Source organism: Engraulis encrasicolus, chromosome 17 (assembly GCF_034702125.1).
Source record: "Engraulis encrasicolus isolate BLACKSEA-1 chromosome 17, IST_EnEncr_1.0, whole genome shotgun sequence".
NCBI lineage: Eukaryota > Metazoa > Chordata > Actinopteri > Clupeiformes > Engraulidae > Engraulis > Engraulis encrasicolus.
Window position 1 is genome coordinate 43,642,669 of NC_085873.1, and position 8,080 is coordinate 43,650,748.

Sequence of the window (8,080 nt, forward strand, 5' to 3'; positions counted from 1 at the left end):
ACACACACACACACACACACACACACACACAATATATACCGTAGTACGCATATGTTATGACGGCGAGTGTGTGTGTGTGTGTGTGTGTGCATGTGCGTGCGTGTGTGCATCTTAGTTTTCTAGCTGACCAAACTTCTGTAAGTGTCTTTTCTTGTTTTTTTCCTATTTGTGTTTTGTGTGTTTATTCAGTAAACGGCATGCTAAGGAAATGGGGCGTAAGGGTAAGAGGATCAGATAGACCATTTACATAGACAATGTCATAACGACGAGCTAGGAAATAGGGATAACATGTCTAACAACTGTATTAAATATGACAGATGAAAAATTAAATACGGCATCTTGTCACAATTTAGCATTTTTTCAATTTTGGCCAGAGGCGCTCTGGCAGCTGGGGACTGCAGACCCTAGGCTGCAGCCATATGTAGCCTGTGCATTAATCCGGCCCTGCCAGATGGATTCAAGAAAACACATTAATCACATATGCTGATATTACACAACACTTAAAGGACAACTCCTGCCAATTTCAATGTGCTGTTGTATTGCTCACGCTATCCTTGACTTGTCAGTACCTGGTGACGCCGCAGTTTTTGCCCCAGCCCTTTCCGAGATCTGAGCTATTCTAATGGTGGCAACTTTAGTTTACATTTTTTTTTTAAATGAGCATAGGCCTACTCCAAATATTTTCCCAAAAGGTATCGCTGTTTGCTAGCTGTCTGCTGATGTTGCATAACCTTTTGGATGTTTTTGGGAATAAATAAAAATGTTTTCTCTCGGAAAGGACTGAGCCAAAAAATGCGGCGTCACTGGGTACTGACAAGTCAAGGGTAGTGTGAGCAATACAACAGCACATTGAAATTGGCAGGAGTTGCCCTTTAACCTTTGCCTTCACCAGATCCGCTGCAGCCTGAGGCAATGGAATATTAATCAGGTCTGAATAGATGGTAATAGCCTACACCAGCGATTCCCAAACTTTTTCAACGGGGACCCCCTTTTGGAATTAAGAATCATTTTGCGACCAAACCACCCACCGTAGTCTGAGCCTAGCCTAGCAATGGATTTCTAGCAATATAAGCGGACAAATTATTAATGAAAAATCTAGCTAGATCAGTAATAGTTTGTCCACTAATATTGCTAAATCCACAGGACATCAAATACATCTATTAGCTAACACGAGCAGGTAATTGGATAGGATACGCCCTGAAGAAGGCCATAAGGGCCGAAACGCGTAGGCATTTTAGCCAAATAAAAAAGTAAAAAAAATTGCAACCTTCAGTGCCTCAGCATCTGTCTTCCTGGACCACATCTGTTAGCTGTTCGCTGTTAAACCTGATGATTTCCCATTGTCTGCAACCCCCCTTCAATACCTCCGCGACCCTCCTCCTAGGGGTCCCGACCCCCCAGTTTGGGAACCCCAGATCTAACTGTTGTCTACCAAACTCTTATGCATTACCTGCTGTGTCTTCAGCACCTGATGTTCTGGGTGCAGGAATTGCCACAGAAATGCCACCTATTCATAACCAGGGCAGCAGAGATAAGCTCTGTGTGATGGGCTCTCTGTACGGAGTAAATTACTCGCTTACAGTGAAAAGGAAGGAAAGCTTCTCTACACACACACACTAAACACACTAAACACACTCTCACACACACACACACACACACACACACACACACACACACACACACACACACACACACACACTAAACACACACACACACACACACTAAACACACACACACCCACACACTCAAACACACAGAGACACACACACACGCATACACTCACTCAAACACACACACAGAGAAACACACACATACACAGATGCTTGCTTTGTTTACTAGTTTACAGCACTTGACTTGAAAAGAAAAGTATTTGTCCTCTGATCCCACAAGTGAGAACAAGGTTTCAAGGGCAAGGGTAGTCATTGGCAACACACGCACACACACACACACACACACACACACACACACACACACACACACACACACACACACACACACACACACACACACACACACACACACACACACACACACACACACACACACACACACACACACACACACACACACACACAGACTCAACGGCCACAGCAGGCTGCATCAGGGAAGTGTGAGTACCCTTTCCTTAGGCCCAACATGCAAAGGCTAACATGAGCTACAACAAATCACAGATACATGGACTAATTCCTTTTAAATTAGCAATGTATTCCTTGCTTTGCAGCTATTTAAAGAGTCCTCCTCTGACCTCACGCTCTCTCTATCTCTCTCTCTCTCACACACACACACACACACAGTGTGTGTGTGTGTGTGTGTGTGTGTGTGTGTGTGTGTGTGTGTGTGTGTGTGTGTGTGTGTGTGTGTGTGTGTGTGTGTGTGTGTGTGTGTGTGTGTGTGTGTGTGTGTGTGTGTGTGTTTTTGTGTGCGCACTCGCACACGTGTTAGTGTGTGAGTGAAAGTGAGTGTGTTTGAGAGGAAAACTGAGATCTTACATTATTCTTGTGGCTGAGAATCGGTCTGCCACATCTCTGATTACTTATTTATGCACCAAATGTGAAAAAAAGAAATGTATTCTTCTTTGCATGTTGCTCAATCTTTGTGCATGTTGCTCTCTCTCTCTCTCTGTCTCTGTCTCTCTCTCTGTCTCGTGCTCTCTCTCTCTCTCTCTCTCTCTCTCTCTCTCTCTCTCTCTCTCTCTCTCTCTCTCTCTCTCTCTCTCCATGGTAAATGCATGGCCATACAATCACCTGCCTTTGTTTCTTCTCTCCAATGCATTGACAGACATTATTAACCGCTGCCATAATTGACTGAACTGTATGTGATATTTGGGTTTGGCTTAGGCAAAACAAAAGGTGAAAATAAAACTTCTTACAGTACATGAAGATGAAATCATCCATGACGTTTTTCAGTAACACAATGCTTTGAATGCACCGTCTGAAATTGGGAAAATAATGCAACTATAATCTTGTTGAATACAGTAGAAATGTACTATGATTATATGTATCAAATCCATGGAAGATTAGTTTTAAGAATACACTGAAAGAAAAAAGTTGTTGGATCTACATGATTTAGAGTCGTACATAAATCCCACGCAAATCTTATATGTAAACCTGACAGTATTTTTATAGGCATCATGAATGCCTTATTTTCAGGCAGCATCTACACATAGAATTCTGGCTAATATTACATGATAAAATCATGTTGAACCAACACTTTACTTTGATGGAGTGCAGTGGCACTGTAATCATGTTGTGTGGTTTATATTACATGATAAAATCATGTTGAACCAACACTTTACTTTGATGGAGTGCAGTGGCATTGTAATCATGTTGAGTGGTTTATATTACATGATAAAATCATGTTGAACCAACACTTTACTTTGATGGAGTGCAGTGGCACTGTTGTGTGGTTTATATTACATGCTAAAATCATGTTGAACCAACACTTAATTTTGATGGAACAGTGACATTTCAGTACTTTTATAATATTGTGTTATTTGAAGAAATCATGTTACAACACATTTCCAGGTAATACAAAGGCATTACCTGCTTGGCAAAAATGCATGCATAACTTAATGCTTAGTGATTTTTGGAAATAAGCTCATCTTACACATCCCCTTGAGTAAACTGACTGAGTTGTACCTTTTATCGCTTTAAACTAATTTTAGGACATTACCTCTGTGCATAAAGTAAAGGAATCAATTTCCAATGGTATTCAGCAACAAGACTACATTTACAAATATATGTACTGCAAATTTCCTTTTATTTAAACAAATGATTCATGACATCGGATATACCTTTAGTGCAGGTCAGACACATGAGTAGAACAGACTGAATTCACAGATCATAATCACAATCCATTTTACGCATTACATTAAATAGAGGCAACACATTTACAATTTGCTCTTTGAAATGAATCTGAAGACCGCAATATGCAGTGAAGTGTCTTGCATAACTACACACTACGCAAAATTTTCAGTGACAATTCGGGCAGATACTGTAACCTCTAGCACCATTATCATTTTCTGGGGTAACTTAAAAATACAGCATATCATTTCAGTCGCCCATTCACAAATGATATCTTTTCATGAATGTTTCCTTAGTAATAAACTAATATTTACTGATCTGATCAAAGTACAGTAAGTTTTGCCGCCAAAGAGGTCCATTACAACAAATCCAAAATGGTGAACAGCCACCTTCCCACCTTGTATGAATTGTAATATTCCCAGTCATTATGAATACTTGGAAATGGATAAAAACTGCTGAGTGGCTAGCATCCATTCTGAAAATGTAAGAAAATAAAATAAAAGAAAAGCCCAAACAGTCACTAAAGCCAGAGCCACACAGTCAAGATCTCCAAGAAGCAGGCCAAGTTACTAGATGGTAAAGGTCACACTAAAGTAAAGTGTGTGTGAGGCCTCACTACAGACTTCTTTCAAACACAGATTTTTCTGGGCGAGATAATTCCAAAACAAAAAGCCTCACTACAGCCAGAGCCACAGGCAAGATCACCAAGAACTTCCAACACCTTCTCACACAATGTGAACGTCCATATTGTCCATCGTCATAGAGCGTTTGCTGAGCTGCACCTGAGCTGCAGTGAAATCCTAGGTTAAAAAAAAAAAAAAAAGGGGGAGAGGAGAGAAATGTTACTGGTCGACATAGGTCAAAGAAACGTTTCTCTAAAATAACCCTGTCCAGTTAGGATGAAACAGTGTGACAAAATTTACCTGCACTTCACAAGCATAGTCCGATATTTAAAACTCAGTTCTCCTAGTCAGACTAAGGCAATAATTTGAATATGTATATGCATGTAAACAAACTACCGGTAGGCCTGCGCACGCGCGTGTTTGTGTGTGTTGAGAAGGGCTGGGGATTGAAATGCCAAGTCATACCAGGTATAAATGCATTGATGAAAACTCACAAGTTCACCTCAAGGACAGGAAATGGGGCACCTTTACTTACCACTGACTGCAGTTTTCTTGCGGTTTGCCCTCCCCTCTTCTGGAAGATTTTCACCAGGTCATCACAGTGAAGGTCCAGCTGGGAAAGAAACTTTAACTGCAGTGGCATAGTGGTAACGCGTCAACTCTGCATGGATCTGAAATGACAAAAAAAAAAGCCCAGAAGACAACATGTTAAAGGTGCACTGTGTAATATTTTGGTTTATTTCCAGAATTCATGCTGCCCATTCACAAATGTTACCTTTTTCATGAATACTTGCCACCACATTTTTCATGAATACTTGCCACCACCATATTCTAAGTATTCATTATGACTGGGAAAATTGCGCTTTTCATACATGAAAAGGGGGATCTGCGCCATTTTGAATTTCAGCTGCAAAACTTACTGTAGGCTAAACTAATAAATATTGGTTTGTAATTTAGTAAATATTCATGAAAAGATCAAATTTGGCAACATGCAGCACTATTTCAATGAGCAGCATAGTTGCAGTACCCATTCTGGCCACATCCTACACAGGAAACACTTAATATCATAATGTCATGGGTATCATACAATTCACAAGTCAGTACTTCCTACTGAGTAGAAACATTACCTCTCCAATATCCAACATTTCTGGCCAGCAGGACCTGAAGTCGGTGGCCATGGGCATGTCGCTGATGATCTCCTGCTGGTGCAACACAAATGTCTGTCAAACAACATGATCTTGATAAGCAAAACACATTCATTACTTAATCATTTTCCTATCAATGCAAAATGAGGTGTTCAGGTTTATAACATTCTTTGTTTCCACATGCCCCCAGCCCACCCCCCAGTCAGATGAAGGGAGAAATATGACATTAACATCACATTATGACATTACCAAACTACTGGTATGCCTGCGTGCATGCGTGCGTGTGTGCGTGCGTGTTGAGAAGAGCTGTGGATCGAAATGCCAAGTCATACCAGGTATAAATGCATTGATGAAAACTAACAAGTTCACCTCAAGGACAGGAAGTGGGGCACCTTTACTTACCAATGACTGCAGTTTTCTTGCGGTTTGCTCTCCCCTCTTCTGGAAAATTTTCACCAGGTCATCGCAATGGCGGTCCAGCTGGGAAAGAAACTTTAACTGCAGTGGCAGTGGTGACGCGTCAACTCTGCATGGATCTGAAATGACACACAAAAAAACAAAAAAAAAAACAGAAGACAGTATGTTTAAGGTGCACTGTGTAATATTTTAGTTGTTTATTTCCAGAATTCATGCTGCCCATTCACAAATGTTACCTTTTTCATGAACTAACCACCACCACCATATTCTAAGTATTCATTATGACTGGGATAATTGCACGTTTCATACCATACATGAAAAGGGGGATCTGCCCTGTGGTCTGCCACTTTGAATTTCCCGATATAGACATTTTCAGCTGCAAAACGTACTGTACTTTGGCTAAACTAATAAATATTGGTTTATTATTTAGTAAATATTCATGAAAAGATCAAATTTGGCAAAATGCAGCACTATTTCAATTAGCAGCATAGTTGCAGTACCAATTCTGGCCACATTCTACACAGGAAACACTTAATCATAATGTCATGGGTATCATACAATACACAAGCCAGTACTTCCTACTGAGTAGAAACATTACCTCTCCAATATCCAACATTTCTGGCCAGCAGGACTTGAAGTCGGTGGCCATGGGCATGTCGCTGATGATCTCCTGCTGGTGGAACACAAATGTCTGTCAAAAAACATGATCTTGATAAGCAAAACATATTCATTACTTAATCATTTTCCTATCAATGCAAAATGGTCAGTTCAAAAGTGTTCAGGTTGACAACATTCTTTGTTTCCACATGCCCTCAGCCCACCGCCCAGTCAGATGAATTGAGAAATATGACATTAACATCACATTGTGACATTACCAAACTACCGGTAGGCTTAGGCACGCGTGTGTTGAGAAGGGCTGGGGATTGAAACGCCAAGTCATACCAGGTATAAATGCATTGAAGAAAACTAACAAGTTCACCTCAAGGACAGGAAGTGGGGCACCTTTACTTACCACTGACTGCAGTTTTCTTGCGGTGTGCCCTCCCCTCTTCTGGAAGATTTTCACCAGGTCATCGCAGTGGAGGTCCAGCTGGGTCCAACTGCAGTGGCATAGTGGTAACGAGTCAACTCTGCATGGATCTGAAATGACAAAAAAGGCCCAGAAGACAGTATGTTAAGGAACACTTAATGTCATGGGTATCATACAATATACAAGCCAGTACTTCCTACTGAGTAAAAACATTACCTCTCCAATATCCAACATTTCTGGCCAGCAGGACTTGAAGTCGGTGGCCATGGGCATGTCGCTGATAATCTCCTGCTGGTGCAACAATGTCTGTCATAGAACATGATCTTGATAAGCAAAACATATTCATTACATAATTACAGTATTTTCCTATCAATGCAAAATGGAGTGTTCAGGTTGATAACATTCAGTGTTTTAACCCCCCCCCCCCAACACACACACACACACAGAAGTAGTACAGTTAAATAGTAAAGCAGGAGAGCCAGACTGCGTGGACCACTGCTGTCCCTTTAAGAGTCAAGAGGTTTTATGTTGTGGCAATCGCGTTCTACTAAGCAGTGACGGCAGTGCCACGAGACAGGAGACAAGTACACGTTTAAAATAAGTTATATTGAAGCCTTTCATGTATGCCTGGCCCAATAAAACCTACTAAGACAACATGACTAAATAACTGATTACGTGAATACTAGTGCTTACTTCCACCATTATGGAGAAATGATATGAGGGTGTAACTAAAACGGCAAGTTAGAGCTGATTACACGAAAGGGGTCCAGGGGGTTGAACAGAAACTTAACAACTGCAGGAAGCCAGCGACTAAACAATAGGATAATATTACAAGCAATATGTTCTGGGGAAATCGCATAGCCTGCGAAGCGTGAAGGCACCATGTATCATTCCATCAGTGGTTTAAGTACAGTGCATTATTCAGTCATCTCTATCACCGTGATATCACGGAATGATACAGGGTGCCATAACGCCACGTACAAACATGTGCCCATTTCCCCGTAGATATTTACAGCTCCTACCTAAACCGTCTCTGTTAGAGGCACCATACTTTTGAGGTGC

The 8,080-nt window shown here is 41.1% G+C and overlaps 1 long non-coding RNA gene across 4 annotated transcripts; it reads right to left on the reverse strand.

Annotated features, from left to right (window-relative positions):
• Nucleotides 1-4,568: 4,568 nt before the first annotated feature.
• On the reverse strand, nucleotides 4,569-7,083 carry LOC134467503 (uncharacterized). Of its 4 annotated transcripts, none has more exons than XR_010038585.1 (6): nucleotides 7,001-7,083; nucleotides 6,587-6,658; nucleotides 5,974-6,107; nucleotides 5,554-5,625; nucleotides 4,962-5,097; nucleotides 4,569-4,603 (listed from the first exon to the last, which is right to left on the reverse strand). It is a non-coding gene; the product is annotated as an uncharacterized LOC134467503 (long non-coding RNA). The 4 variants fall into 4 exon arrangements; XR_010038583.1 differs by having other exon boundaries at nucleotides 6,587-6,679; XR_010038586.1 differs by having other exon boundaries at nucleotides 5,554-5,628; nucleotides 6,587-6,679.
• Between the last annotated feature and the right edge of the window lie 997 nt (nucleotides 7,084-8,080).